Source organism: Adiantum capillus-veneris, chromosome 30 (assembly GCF_014529385.1).
Source record: "Adiantum capillus-veneris isolate H3 chromosome 30, ASM1452938v2, whole genome shotgun sequence".
NCBI classification, from domain to species: domain Eukaryota; kingdom Viridiplantae; phylum Streptophyta; class Polypodiopsida; order Polypodiales; family Pteridaceae; genus Adiantum; species Adiantum capillus-veneris.
The window spans coordinates 109411028-109428005 of NC_140960.1; positions in this window are offsets into that span (position 1 = coordinate 109411028).

Sequence of the window (16978 nt, forward strand, 5' to 3'; positions counted from 1 at the left end):
TAGAACGTTGCATCTTACCCAAAATACAGCCTTCACAAACATGTTTGACAGGTGCTTCAAGAGGCGGCAAAGAAGCAACCATATCAGATTTCTGCAAACGCAGCAAACTGGCAAAATTCAGATGACCAAAACGTGCATGCCAAAGTTTTGCATATGAAATAGCCCTTGAATCTGCAACAACATTTGCAAAATTTTGTCCACACTTGTCATACAAAGTGAGCTTATACAGCCCACGGCACAAAAGCCCAGATGCAACAATTTCATCACCAAAACTGAGATCATGAACTATACATCTATCATCCACAAATTTGACTACAAGTCCAAGTCTAGCAAGTGCGGATACAGACAAGAGATTCTTCTTGATCCCAGGTACATAAAGTGCATCAACAAGTGTGAAAGAATTGCCATTAGCAGCAGTAAGCACAATCTTTCCAACTCCCTGAACTGGATAAGAGGCATTGTTGGCACAAGTGACTAAATTCCCATGAGGGACAGACTCGAGAGAGGTAAACAATTCACGATGTGAGGTAATCTGCTTTGTAGCACCACTGTCGAAATACCACACATGTGAATCTGCAGCAATTGACAAGCATGCAACATGGACAGTAGGATTGTAAGTGCACTCTGCGCTAAAAGCCCATTCTGCATCAACATCAGCAACACAGTCTCCTTTCACAGAAGACTCAACAATGGCTGCATTTGTAGTGGAACCAGCATTTGCAGTGGAACCACCCTCTTTCTTCTTAGCCTCTTTGGCCTTCAACTTAGGACACGACTTGATCAAGTGATCATTGGCTTTACAATAATGGCAACGCATCTTCTTTTTTCCCTTATCACCAGAATTTCCAGACAAAGTACCGCCAACAGAAGCATTAGGAACATAATTTTTGCCACTCGCAGCAGAACCATAAGAAGTGTCTGCATTGCTGTTACCACCCTTTCTTTGAGAAGGAATAAAAGCCTGTTCAACTGTACGCTGTCTAGTCTTGTTTTTTCTGGACAGTGACTCTTGCAACAGCAATGTGCATAATGCATCAAACTTGACAACTTCTGGATTTCCTTGGGTCATCAGTCTCGAAGTACTAGCAAAAGTCTAGTAGGAATCTGGTAAGGCATCAAGAACAGTCTGCACAAGGGAACTGTCTGAAATGACTTCACCTGCAGAAATAAGCTGCTCATTGCTATCCTTGACACTAGCAAGGAAAGTGTCCATATCATCTTCGTCATACATAATCTTCGACTCCAGCTCTTTACACAACAAAGCAATTTTAGCCTCATTGCGGCTTGCATAAAGACCTGCTAGAATATCCCAAGCCTGTTTTGCAGATTTTGTTGAACGGATGTGAGGAACAATGGTGCGCTTCACAGACAACGCAATCAATGCATGAGCCTGCGCATCCTTAACATCCCAACGAGCTTGTTCTACCATAGGCAAAACAACTCTAACAGCTGCAATCCTTGCAGCAAGACCTGCAACATCCTCAACATCGCCTACATCCTCAGAACCAGGACGTACATCAATGCCCTGCACAATGTTCCAGAAACCTTTTGACACAAGAACATGTTGCATCATATAATCCCACATAGGGTAGTTGTCCCCATCCAACCTGTCCTCAGTAGCAAACATCTTGAACACATCTGTGTTGTTGTTGTCAGCCATGGTAAATGCTACACCTGATGTGAAAACTGCCCGAAATTACGAGAAACGGAGCGGGAACAACCTGTGCTATATAGCACAAACCGTAGAAGACTATAAGGCACCTGTTATGCAGAAAACGGCACTGACAGAAATTCTGCACAAAATGACGAAATAGCTTGTGCAGTACTGCCTGTAGTGGAAACGGAGGCCGAAATAAGCCCAAATCAAAATTCTGAGCAGACCAAGCTCTTTGAGGTCTCCCAAAATTTTTGTCGACCTGCGAACGCTCGCCAAAGCTCACTGAAATCGGAGAAAGTGAGCAGGCGTGTGCTGGAGCAGCTGGCGACTAAGCTCGGGAGGACGTGACCTGCTCTGATACCAATTGTTGGAATTAGGGTTGCAGAGAAACACACACAGCTTGGAGAAGACGAAGGAAGCTCAAGGCACACAATAGAGAGTGTGTTACTTAGTGTGCAATGGAAAGATAGATAGCCCTAGAGTGATGGGCGTATATACAATGCACGGGGGAAAAAACCTCCTAAAGAGGGAAAAAATGCCCCGGCGGTCCTAGTGTGTTCACACACATCACTACCACATGTATATGGTAACAGCTAAGCAAAATGGGTAACACTATACCCATTGTACATACACAAGCTTTCAACAAGTCAATAAGAGCTCTAATTCCGTGTACATGATTTGTATTAAAGCTTCTCAAAATGAACATAATGTTTTGGCAAAAGAAAATATACGCAATCAAAAGGAATTAGAGTTATCCAATTTTCTCAAGGGGTTTCAAGATGTCGTTATTGACGACATCCCTTGTGAGCTACCTCCTAAACGAGGCAATGATGACCATGCAATTGAACTTCTTCCAAGAAGTTCACCGCCTAACACACCTCCTTATAGAGTTTCTCAAACTCAACAAGAGGAGATTATGCGGCAAGTGCATGAATTAGTTGAGAAGGGCATGGTTAGGCCTAGCTCATCTCCATTTTGTTCTCCTGTGCTACTAGTGCAAAAGAAAGATGGCACATATCGTATGTGTGTCAACTATAGAGCACTAAATAGGATCACTATCAAGAATAGGTTTCCCATTCCACGGGTAGAAGACCTATTTGATAAGCTACAAGGATCCACCTACTTCAATAGGATTGACCTAAAAAGTGGCTATCATCAAATAAGGATAGTTGATCAAGACATTGTAAAGACCGCATTTCGCACTATGTTTGGTCTTTACGAATACATTGTCATGCCTTTTGGCTTGACCAATGCACCAACCACATTCAACCGCTTGATGGAGAAGCTATTCAGGCCTCATCAAACCTTTACTGGCAACACCTCCAGGCAATTTTTCAAGTTCTAAGAGAGAATAAATTTTATGTTAATCGAAAGAAAAGTGAATTTTTCTTACAAGAGATTCAGTATTTAGGTCACATTATCTCTCAAGATGGCATCCAAATGGATCCAGCAAAGTTAGAGGTAATAAAAGGATGGCCTAAACCAAAGAATCTTCATGAATTAAGAAGCTTTATAGGTATGTGCGCATACTATAGATGCTTCATAGAAAATTTCTCACTAATAGCAGGACCATTACATGACCTAACAAAGAAAAACGTTAGGTACACATGGTCTGTCAAGGAGAACAAGGCTTTTGAAAAGCTTCTCTCTTAACCTGTGCTTATACTACCGGATCTCTCAAAGCCATTTGAGGTCCAATGTGATGCTTGTGGTGATTGCCTTGGAGTTGTTTTGCTTCAAGAAGGGCATGCCATAGTCTATAAAAGTCGAAGGCTCGACTTGTTGAGCAAGCTCTAGGCATATATGAAAAGGAACTCCTCGCAGTTCTACATGCCTTAGACTCATGGAAGCACTATTTATTGGGGACTCCTTTCATTCTGCGAATGGATCACCAAAGTCTTAAGTACTTCATGAAGTAGACTAAGCTCTCCGACAAAAAAATGAGGTGGGCAAATTTCCTTTTGCAATTTCATTTTCATATTGGTCACATTGCTGGCAAGCATAATCAAGTAGCCGGTGCACTCTCAAGATGGCATATCAACTCACAATGATCTATCTTCTATGATAGATGAGTATGCTATTGATCCCAATTGTAAAGATGTGATTTCAGCCCTTGCACTAGGGAAGAAAGAGGAACCATTTACTTTACAAGATGGTTATCTTCTCTATGGCAGTAGACTATGCGTTAATAGCTCACTACGTGAGAAAGTAATGTATGAATCCCATGCTCCTCCTTATGCAGGGCATAGAGGGATTCAATCTACCCTAAAGGGGATTGAAACATATTTCTATTGGCCTACCATGAAAGCAAACATACAAGAGTATATTTCTAAATGTGTGGTATGCCAAAATACGAAGTTTGATAGAGGGAAGCAACCTGGATTGCTTCAATCTTTGTCGATCCCTAATTCACCATGGGAGAGAATATCTTTGGATTGCCTAAGTCTATCCATGGGAATACGGGAATATGGACGATAGTAGACATGTTCAGTAAACAAGCTCATTTTATACCTGTCAAAAAGACTATCAAAGCCCATCAAACGGCAACCCTCTTCATTTCACAAATCTTCAAGTAACATGGCTTGCCAATGTCCATAGTGTCGGATAGAGATCCTAGAATGACCAGTAATTTTTGGAAGGGTCTCTTTGAGAATTTAGGAACAAGGCTAAATTTCTCTTTGGCATATCACCCGCAAACGGATGGCCAAAGTGAAATAGCTAACCTAACAATTCTTGATCTACTATAAGCCTATGTAACGGAAGTAGATCAAAGATCCCAATGGGAGAAGTAATTACCCTTAGTGGAGTATGCCTACAATAATACTGTACATACTTCCACGGGAAAAGCACCTTTTGAGGTAATTGAGGGAAGATCAAAAAGTCCCCTGCTACTTAGGGTACATGGGAAGATCTTCACTGCAGATGAGTATAGACGATACCTACAAGAATCTTTCCAAAAGATTAAGGATGCTATCTCTATCTCACAGCAAAGGCAAAAGGCTGCTGCTGACAAGCACAAAAGAGCCCAAGCATTTAAAGAAATGCGTCTTATTAAAATTTCCCAAGGCTCGATTAAGGCACACGATAGGCAAGAATCCTACGGGACACCAAAAGTACTACGATAAGTTAGCAAAAAGGTACTATGGTACCTTCCAGATTCTTAGGCCAATCAATGAGATGGCCTATCAACTCAAGTTGCCCAGTCATTGGCTCATACACAATGCTTTTCATGTGAGCCTATTAAAGCCTTACAAAGGAGATCCACCTCAAGAACCTACTATTGAAGACCCACCGGAGATCGAGGACTTAAAGAAGAGGTGCTGCAGCCCGAGTCCATTCTCCGACATGAAGACAAGGTACTAGGAGGCGGTAAGACTATCCGACAATATCTTATTAAGTTTAAGAATTATCCTTTTGAAGATGCTAGACGGATGCAAGGCATACAATTAAATGATAACCTAAACCTTGTCAATGCTTACAATGCTTCCCTAGAGTAAGCAAATGTACAAATGTTAAAAATGATCAAAGTTTTTGTCTTATAAGACTCTCTTTTCTTTATTGTGCACACAAATGAAATAGTATGCATGGTTAGATCAAGTTTGTGGAGACGACGTCTCCCAAACACCAAGTAGAGCTTGTCACTCTACTATGGAAGATTGATAGGACTAATGTGCAGACATGCTTGCAGCAGGTTAGGCTCTCAAGCACCAAATGGACTAGTCATCCATTCTAGAACAATGTCGTAGGGTAACATAGGGATGTAGGCAAAAGGACTAATGAATATGCTTTATATTCTCTACCCCATAGTTGAGGACGACTATGATTTCAAGAGAGAGGTAATGTTATAATAATAAATATCTAATTCTCTTACATGATTTTCTCATGTTAAACTGATCATTTAATATGGGGAAGTGCCAGGGGAGAAAAAGCTAGAATATTGGTTAAGCTAGCAGACCGTCCACAGTAGGGATCCAAAGGAGGGAAAATAGGGATCCAAAAGGGGGGCCATCTACAAAAGAGCAATGTGCACCAATGGGCTTAAAAGACCCTAAGGTTCAGCCCATTAAGACTTCCAAAATGGTAAGGTTCCAAAATTCAAAGGTTTTGTACAAAGGTCAAAAGCCTAGCGAAATTGGATGCTTTGTATGTGCCCAAAAAGTCTTCAGCCATCCCTACATAGGAGGGGTCGAGCCCTAGAAGTAAGAGATGAGAGAGAAACTCATACACACACACACACAAGCTCCCTTTGCACAAAGGGAATGAAGGACACATGTCAGCTCCCTAGCCCAGATGCCCACAAGGTGTACTCAATTCTTATTGGATGGCCTTGGAGGTGGACCAATGAGAATTAAGCTAGATAAAATCTAGTTTAATTAATTTAAAAACACTTAATAAAAGAACTAATAAGAATTCAGCTCTCTAGAAGACTATTGGATAGTCTCCGAAGGGGTCCAATGAGCATTCAGCAGCCTAATGGCTTGCCTGATTCCTGTTGGCCATGAGGCAAAGGGGTCCAATGAGAGTTTAGTTGAATGAAGTAATTACCTAAATCTCTCACAAAAGGGGAAAGGGGGACACATGCCAGAAGACTATCACTTATGCGTAATTTCCATTGTCTAGGCCTGGGGAGGTCCAATGAGGTGTGAGGATGAGCAAAGAGCCTAGAGGGGTCGACCAAGAGAGAGAGGGGGGATGATTTTTGCAAGGCATTATCACGCACACACTCACAGAATCTCATGTGTGAAGCAAAGAAGACTCTCTCTCCTTCTCAAGCTTTAATGGAAAGCTTACCACCTACTACAAGCTTGTGAGAAGGGAGGCCTACACCAACAACTCTTGGCTTTGTGATGCAAATCCAACCAAGAGCCAAGCTTCAATGCATGCTCATGTCCTCTACCATGATAATTACTAAGCTAAGCTATGCTAATATGAGTGATTATGTGAGGAGATGTACATCTTTCTCGTAAGAATACTCCTTCTTCCTCTCCATCTACTCTCATACCCCGCTAGCTCTCACCATCTTCGAAGGTGTGTGAGGTCTTGGGTCTGAGACCGTGAGGGAATTGATGTTGTGTTTGATAAGTGTTTTGCTTAGTGCATGAAGTTTCCATCTTCATTGCACTAGCTAGTATTGAAGGAGCACAAAGAATTGTATTGTAAAATGTCTCTCTTGATGGGAGAAACCATAATACAAAGCCTTTTGGAGGGGGGACTGGCTCCATGCAAATCCGGTCCTCAACTGTTGTCAATTAGTTAATTTCTCTCTCTTTTGAAGTATTGTTCATGCTATCTAACTAGGTGTTATACTTGTTGTTTCTCTCTTTACCCAAGCACTCTTGTTATTCTCATTAGGAAGCTATTCTAATGAAATGCTCACTATGTTCATGCTATTTTCCGTTACACACAAGTTACTAGACCATTAAATGTTACACCTATGGTACTAGTAAACGTACTTGCATGATCGATGCTCCAAAAACAAAATTATATTCTTGAAGAAAGAGACACGGCATAGATTGCCCAATCTTAGAAGAAGAAGAAAACACGAAGGAAGAGATCGCAAAAAGCAGCGAAGTTAGACCCCATTTTAAAGACCAACATAGGGACTAGTGACGACCTCGTATATATGAACGATGCTGAAGAGGATGCTGATTCATATGAAACCATGGAGACCAAACCAAACACTAGGAAAGAAACCAACAAGGAAGATCATCATGAGCCACAATAGCCAGGATCGAAGAAAAAGATAGGAACTTATCCAAAACCTATAGAGGAGACTGAGCGAGTCAAGCAATTAAGGAGTTTGGTAGAAGATACTCAAAGGGATCTAGAGCCATCACTTAGGCAGATCCAGATTACAGACATAGTGCTCCCTACACAACAACAACTTCACCAAGTCCATAGACCCTTAGCCATACCTAGTGCCATCCAAGAAAAAAGTGACTTAAAGTCATGGAAAAGTGGACGTACTCACTTCTTGATGGAAAGACTGTTTACAGAGGGACTACCCGACCCTATTGAGGCAATGGAGATCCCATCTTCCCCACATCAAGGGATTGAAGCCCAAAAGGTGCCGTTAAATATTGCCAAATTGATGGATTTCATGGCTTCAGAAGTCAGAACCACCATAATGTCCAAACTATATGGAGACCCTGAGTTGTTCTTAGCTCTTCGAGATTTCCTCAATGGAGAACTGAAGGTCGGGCTACCACAATTTGCACATATGGATGGAGCTAGGAAGATGCCAATAGAGGAGGAACACTTAGATCCACAACCCAACCTAGATGAGAACCTTGTTGTAGAAATACATGTTAACCAGTTGGGACAATACTTCGAGGGAGATAAATCCAATGCAACCATACCATTCACTACCAAGGGATTAATGGTGAAGGGAATCCTTGATGGTGGTGCTGGGTTTAGCATTGTGACTAAAAATTGTTGGGAAACTATGGGAACACCTCACCTTGGAACGACAACCATAGTAGTAAAGATGGCCAATGGGTCTCTTGTTAAATCTATTGGGATGCTAGAATATCTCAAGATCAAGGTCTTTGGACATAAAATAAGAATTACCTTCATTGTTATGGATTTCTCCAAGTACACTATGGCATCTGAGATGATCTTAGGACGTCCTTTCATGAGGGAAGCAAAAATGGTGCATGACTGGTCTAAAAACCATGTCTACTTGCTGTTCCAAGATTCTATCATTCGAGTGGATCTTGTAACTGGTCGAGCACATCCTCTAGGAAATAGGTTTATAATTGATCATAGATCTGACATCACAGTTCACTCGGCCCCATTGTAGTATTGTTACATGTGTAAATCGGACACTGATGCTGGGGAAGATTCTCCTTATATGGATGTACTACCTGGGATGACTGAGTCTAACAATGTGGATTGGTTCCTCTTAGCAGAAACCGTAGACACTTGGGGAAATAGGGGGACGACCTGGGTAACACCTGAGGGGGATGAAATGCCACCACTCGTACCCTTAAATATGCTAGAAGCTATGCATATAGCTTTTGATGACCTACAAGATGAAGGTATGACTGGCATTGGAACAAGTAGCGTCTCACAAGAGTATAGCCCACACAATTTGGGGTCAAAATCATTAATTGAAAATGACTACGAGGACAAATAATCTGAGTTAAATCTTAGTACAAATGTAGGGACAAACCATTCAGGGCCCAGTGATACCCTAGATGACAATCTATCCAAGGGAGCAGAAGACACAAGTAGCGATTCATCTAGTAACTCTTCACTAGAGATCGGCCGTAATAAAAAAATTAGACAAGAAGAGTAAGAGATATAAGAGGCGGCGATATCAAGTAAATGTGTGTGCTAGAATAAATGAAAAGAAAGCAACCAAAGAACAGGTAGAGATTAAAAAGATCTAAGCAAGAGTTGAGGCTTGAGAAAGACAACAACGTCTTAGCCTTGCCAACGAGAGGCTAATCTTGGAATCATGAAAGCATTTTTTGAAGGCATTGATGATGATTCATTGGAATCCGAGCCACCTCTACGAAATCCAATTGAACTAAATAGCCTCTATGGGAGAGTACTATATAACGCATTATTGGATACATGAGCTCAACATAATTTGTTATCTTATGGAGTGTGGTGTCAATTGGGAAAGCCACCTCTATTTGAGAGTATTATCCAAGTCAAGGGTGTCAACAAGAAAAAAATTGCGGTTTTTGGAATCTGGCACACTCATCCCTTGGTCATTTGCATGTGCTTGGGTAGCTTAGCTTATGCTTTGGTTCTTGAGCAGCAGTGCAGAATGTTGTATGATAAGGATGTAAAATGTCCTGTTGTTGGCTATAGTCTAAAAATCAAAGGTTGCACATTGTATCATCCACAAACAAAGCATATCTTCATAAGTCAAGATGTTGTTTTTATAAAAGGTGCAATTTAGCACTTCTTTACATTGCTAAGAAGATATGCATGAGCTCATTGAATGTATGTGATACTATGGTGCCTCTGTTCAATAGTGCGAGTAGAAATGTAAATCCTAATGAGGCATGTGTGCAACCTATGCAGGTTTTAGATGTTGTTACAGACCAACATTGTTTTCATGCATAGTATGTAATTAATGAGGATAGGGCTGAAAATGAGGAGGCTAGAGGTATTCCAAGATGGTGGGGTGCAAGCCTTGAGTGTACCTTTCTTTGGTCGTACTTGTTTAGGTTTTCAACATGGATCTTATGCATCATATTGTTATGTTTTTGATGTGTCTAGTATGTGAGATGAGAAAGAACCTCTATTGGTTGATGAAGAAAAAATTCAAAAAATTGGTTGGCTGCAATGCAAATCTCAATATCATGTTTTTGTGAAGAATGGAAGATGGTCTTTCTGTGACTTGCCTCATCAAAAAAAGGTTTTTTGTGAATGAGCACAATAGGTACTTCTAAGATGTTGGCACGGTCTTATACGAGAGACTTAGTATGTTGAACAAACTCAATATTATAAAATAACACTCTACTCAAGATATTTGATTGTGTAACAAGCAGAGAATTCATGGCAAAAATGTTATAGAATATTGATAGTAAAGTATCACCTCAATAAGATAAATGATTTTGTAAAAGGAAAATCAATGGGAGAGAGAGGACTTTAGTGAGTTATGGTTGAACTTTGTCATAAATTATACTGCTCATTTTACCTTAGTGATCAAATAAAGAATGATACATTTTGGTGATGATTCCAAATTACTGTAACTCATGTACTTAACTTTATTTGAAGAAGTGTTTCTCAAAGACAAAGTACTAAAGATGATTACTTGTTAGATTCAACCAAGGATTTAACTATACACTAAATATATTTACACTTTAGAAGCCCTTAATTGCAAAATCGATGCCAATAAAAAATAATGAAAGAGCTACATAAATTTCGGGAACGGTTTGCAAAATTGGGCAGACATTAGATATTGAGCTTGTATCAAAGTGGTAGCAAGCTCTAGAAATCATAACTCAAATGAAAAACTAATCATGGTGCTTGATTTAGACAATTGTTAGAGAATACATCCCTAGATATGACTTGCAATTGTTAAAGAGTCATAATATTGGATTCTATTATCCACTTGGAAGTAAGAAAAAACTAGTATGTGATCTCTACGTTGCTGTGGCCAAGAAAAAGTATGGTCTAGTTTACGTAAACCCTTTCCCCCTAAGTTGACAGCATCTGCAATTATTCTCTATGCATCCAATTCAAGGTAATGATAGCCATACCTTAAATGCTTCATAACAAAATTAAGATTACAAATAATCTAAAGTGGTAGTAAGGTTTTCCATCCTTTATTGTATTGCCTTAAATTATTTAGTCATTGGTAATATAACATCAGGTTTGGATGATAATGGGATGTGCATAGAGAATTGAATCAACATAACAACTATAGTATGTGAAAGATGCATTGGTGTGGAGCCAAAGAGTGCAATAATAATCTAAAGTGGTAATAAGGTTTTCCATCCTTTATTGTATTGCCTTAAATTATTTAGTCATTGGTAATATAACATCAAGTTTGGATGATAATGGAAAGTGCATAGAGAATCGAATCAACATAACAACTATAGTATGTGAACGTGGAATATTCTTTGGCGAGCGCTTTTTTGGAATCCGATAAGAAAATTCCAAAAAGATTATTTTCCTCTCTCCTCAACATTATTCTCTCTCCTAAGCCTCCGTCGGCCTCTTTTTCACCCTCCCCCTCCTCTCTCTCTCTCTCTCTGTTATATTTTTACCCTTGGCAAACACACCTCAATCAAACATTGTAGCACCATCATTGTTTCTCCTTTTTTGTCTCTCCTTGTCCTCTCTCTCTCTCTCTCAGATTTTTTCCTTGCAGAACACACCTCGATCAAACATTTTCATCACGATTGTTGTTGCTCCCTTTTTCTCTCTCCTTATCCTCCATTGGCGCCTCTCTCTCTCTCTCTCTCTCTCTCTCTCTCTCTCTCTCTTCTCCCACCCCTCCCCCCGTGGGATCCACCAAGGGAAGAGAAGTTATGACTATGTATGGATTTCAAACGTGGGCACTAATGTACATTGAAATGGTTGAAAAAAAGTTATGAATGACAAAGCTTCAATATGACACACCATTAGAAACTAAATGGGAAGCTTCAAGAAAGCTATTTGTTCTTATGCCGAAGAATGATTTTCCGTAAAGGATCTCCATGGTATCAACAAGGATAGATCACACAAAAGGTGGTTTGATAAAGAATGTCAAAATGCTCAAAAGTCATTGATAAAGCTTGATGCAACTATGGACAAAGACAACTATCAAATTCATTTGCATAAATACAAGGCATTGACTCAAAAGAAGAGAAGAAGATGGGAAGTAAAGAAACAACCTTCACAAGTCCAAGAAAAGGCACGTGCATGTGGAGGATTTTGGAGAAACTTGAGGGGCAAGCGGGTTGAGAATTTTGGTAACTTGAGTCTTGTGGATATGTCCACACATTGTAGGCAATTATATGAGCAACCAAATGCTGGAAAAATACCATTTTATGGTTCACTCCCATGTAGGCCCTCTTTTTTTACAATTGAGGATGTATGTGGTGGGCTTGAAAAGTTGGCCACTCGCAAAGCGAGAGATCTTCAAGGTATCAAGCCGGAGATGATCAAATGGATGGGAGATTTTACCCATGAGTGGATGTGTGATATAGTCAACCTTGCACTTCAACATGGTATGCCTTATGATTGGAGTACTAATTGGGTTAAGCCTTTGCATAAAGGAGGGGATGTAACGAATGTAAACAACTACCGGACTATAATGTTTGGGTTTCTTATGGAAAATTTGTTTGAGTGCATCATGGAGATGAAATTGAGTGATTGGGTTGAAGAGAATGACAAGCGTGCAAAAGGAAAAGTGGGTTTTTGTCGATGTCATAGCACCATTGATCATCTTGTCACTCTTCATGTTCTCATAGAGGAAAGTCCGTTGAAAGACAAACAATTGTATTGTTGTTTTGTGGACTTTAAGAAAGCCTTTGATATGATTCCACACAACAATTTGTGGAGAAATATGAAAAAACTCCAAGTGCCAAGTGATTTTATGCTTGCGGTTTCTCGAATTTATGAAAAGGTGATGTTTCAATTGCGCATGGAAAGAGGAATTTCAAAAACATTTGTAAGCACTATTGGGGTTAAACAAGGATGTCCGTTGTCGCTAACTCTCTTTGGTCTATGCATTGATCAATTGGAACAAGTGGTACTTGACTTTATGCAAGAAGAAGGCAATGAATTGCAATGCGATAATCATGCTTTGAATCCGAAACAAAGGTTATGCTTGCAAAAACCAACAAAGGTTATGCTTGCGAAAACCAACCATAAGGAGAAGCCATGCATTGTGTAAAACATTGAGATACTTGAATTTGTTGAGAACTTCAAGTACCTTGGCCTTGAGGTGCCGTCCAATCACAAGAGGCATGAATGTGCTATACGTCATTTGGAAGTGGTAAAGAGAGAATATTATGCATTTGAGAACATGTGTAATGCGGGAAACATCAAGTGTTGGTCTCTCAAGAAGCACTTTTTTGATGCATTGGTGACATCGGTTCTTCTTTATGGAGTTGAAGTGTGGGACGAGAGCATCTCAAAGTCTACTTGGAAAGAGTTTGAGAATGTCCAAAGGAATTTTCTTACAAACTTTCTCTAAGTTAAGACACAAACACCATATATGCTCCTACTTCTTGAGTCGGGATCTCTTCCAATTGAGGTTATGGGCATGGAAAGGGTTGTGGAGTACATGATGAAGATGCATCAAATCCCCTCACATTGACTTCCTACAACTGCATGGGAAGCAAGAAAAAAAGTTCAAAAGATGCATAAAAGCAAGATCTTGAGCACGAGATGTATGCAAGACATAAAGAAGTGGTTTGGGAGATGGGATGCATTACACTTGCTACATGATGCTTCAACTGACTCCCAAGTGAATGAATCTTTTCTACAATGCCAATGTCTATGGCTTGGGAGAAATCCAACGGGTCACACTTCATACATTACACCACCCATATTGCCCCCAACTACAAAACCATGTTCTTTGCTAAAAGAGGAAACTATACTCACACTTACATGCTTGAGCTCCCATTCCCTTCGATGCGAGATAGGGCATTGAGGAAATAGAGAAGAGTCAGATCGATTGTGCACACTATGCTCACTACAAGTTTGAGAGTGTGAGTACCACACACTACTAGAGTGCTCATCTTTGGTCACATCCAAAATTGCTTCTCTCACATTTTCAGCTGTGACTTAGACCTACACAGTGTGGGCTCTCCATTGTGACTCTCATCACCACAATTTTGGAGCATCGAGAGTCACTAATTAGCCATACACATACTACATCACATGTAACTTTGATTCCATAGGTCATATTTGACCTTCGAGGACGATAATATAATCTTTCTCTCTCTCTCTCTCTCTCTCTCTCTCTCTCTCTCTCTATTGGATATTAACCCTAATGACCTAGCCTAGGAGTACCTTAGTCCAAGTTTAAATATTTTCATTTTAAGCATTCAACAAGGCTAAAGGGTTTTTTACTCTTTGGGGTCTTTTTACCTTTAGCACCCTCAATCCTCTCCCTAAATCACTCCAAGATTAGCCATAGACTTCCAACCTCCCTCTTCCTTATTGGACCCTTCTCATATCACTACAATCACTCCCTAAATATAGGATTTAACCTTCTTTTGTACTCCCTATATATGGGGACATCCGATTTGTATCTCTATGTGTGTTTTTACAAGAAGTTTAATGTATTGCTAATTCATTATCATGCCTTGAATCATTCTCTATCAATGCTATTAATCTAATATGGTATTAGAGCTTGGTTAATCTAATTATAGATTGATAGAGTGCTTCCGAGTTTTTGTTAATGAAAACCTTTCAAGGCTTGTAGAGAAGAAATGAAAGGCTACTCTACAAATTATTCAAATTACAAAACCACAAGGCGTGACCTTGTAATCTAAATGCTCTTGTGGTCAATCATAGCATAAGTACAAATTCAAGCCTTAAGAAAAGACGGAAAGCTTTTAAGTCTCTAATTGTTTTGTCACATCTCTACATTGTCATCAATGGAAAATCTCAAAAGATTCAGAATGCGTGAAGACGAGACCGTGTGATTCTCAATTGGCAACCTTGCGAGCTTCATTTTACTCTTCATTATTCAAATGATGCATCAAAGCTCTCTGATGATACAAACGGCGGTGCTGGCTTTTGATTGCATCTCTGCATAGGAGCTCTCCTCGCCATCTTTCACCACAGTGATGCTCAATTGGGCACTTATTGCTCTCCCACACACAAGTTGTCTTCAAAATGGCTCAACACAGCTTCCTTACCCTGTCGATGATAGCACTTTGTTCATCTGACAATATCCTATGCAGTCTTTTTGACAAAAGGTAACCATACCGATTGGCTATCCAAGCCATGGGGATTACATACACACCCTTCATTCAGCATGTCAAATTTTATGGCTCTCACCTGCAAGGGATGGCCGTCATCGACACCTGCAAAAATCCAGTACAATAGTTTTCTTATTTTGTTCAAAAAGATTGTAAGACTGCTTTAAAATTCTTGTCCCATAGCCCTTCAATTTACAAATCGAGTCATTGACTGCCTTGCTTTAAGAGTTTGGTCCCATAGCAATTCAACCTAAACTCAAATCATAGGATTGTCTTGCCTCATAATCATCATAAAAAACACATTTTTTTGAGGAATTACTCAACTCTATAAAATCAAACAAAAAGGTTATCTACCTTATACCCTTGTAAAGAGACTAGACATTTCCCTTGTGCGAGTCAAGAGGTAAGACCTTCTCAAATCAGGCAATGAGTGAGAGCTCATCTACGTCTAACACAATCACATACAAAACCAAAGCACTAGTAAATTGTGATGAAGAGGTAACTTCAAGAGCTACACGTATACGTGGTCCTAGAATTTACATGACAGCTAGAAAGAAATTCTACCCATATTGTAAAACTTGGTGTGCTGAACCACACCAACCTAAATGAATTTTTGTTCAAGAAGCATTTGCCATTAAAGTCTTTTCTTTGTATGGAGTTTTAGACATCGGTAGAGTGTACGCTACTAAGATCACTTCTAATATGGACGCCAATGACAAATTCCACGGCATAAAATTCTTTACATAGCAAACACAAATAAAATTCAGACTTATGAAAAAAGGATTATGGGACATTGTAGGAAGAGAACCTTCAGGGACTTCAACTAAAGAAACTTCCTCAACATTTGAGCAAAGAAATATATAAGCTCTAGGTATTATAGGGGAAGGGTTACAAGATGTCTCTATGCATCACATTGGTTCTTGCACTGCTACACAAGAAGCTCGGGTCTTACTCAAAAAAGTGTTTGGTACTACTTCCAAGACGTCTAAAATCATGCTCTTCATAGAGTTTTCTTCACTTACAAAAGCTTTCGATACTACTATGTCAGCTCACTTAAGCAAATTCAAGAGTTTACGGTCACAATTAGTAGGAATCAACAAAGATGTGGAAGAAGATATCAAAATAGCTGTCCTCATCAAAAGTATGTCAACTCCTGATGAGTATTCTAGCCTTGTTACCACCCTAGCAAATATTCCTACACCCCTCTTAGCTGAGGAAGCAGCTCAAAGGAACCTCACAAGAACACATCATTCAGAGACTCCAGGAAAGGCATTGTATGCACATTTTGTTTGGCAAAGGCAATCACACGAAGGAATCATGTTTCCTTAAACAACAGATAAAAGCAATGTACATCGAAGAGTCAGATTCAAAGGATGCAGATGAAGAAAAGACTGCCTTAGATAAGGCAAACCTTGTGCATGTGGATGAAGAATGGGCCTTCTGAGATCTATATAAGCTAGGAAAAATTCTTTTTTGTATCTCAAATCACCTTCTTTTAGTCTACCTATTATCTCTCTAAGCTGGACGAACTCTCACGTTGTATCCACCTAAGTGAATCTCACAATTATAAGTGTGTTATATCCTTAGAGTGAACCTTGAGTAGGTATATCACAAGGCTTTTCTGTTATACTAGGTCGTCAACTTGAAGGAGGGTTTGTTGGAGATCAAGCTTAATGACCTAGCTTAGGAGTACCTTAGTCCTAGTTTAAATATCTGTATTTTAAGCATTCAATAAGGCTAAAGGGTATTTTACTCTTTGGGGTCTTTTTACTTTAGCACCCTAAATCACTCCAAGATTAGCCGTAGTCTTCCAGCCTCCCTCTTCCTTATGGACCCATCTCATATCCCTACAATCACTCCCTAGATATAGGATTTAATCTTCTTTTGTACTCCCTACATATATGGACATCCGGTTTGTATCTTTCTGTGTGTT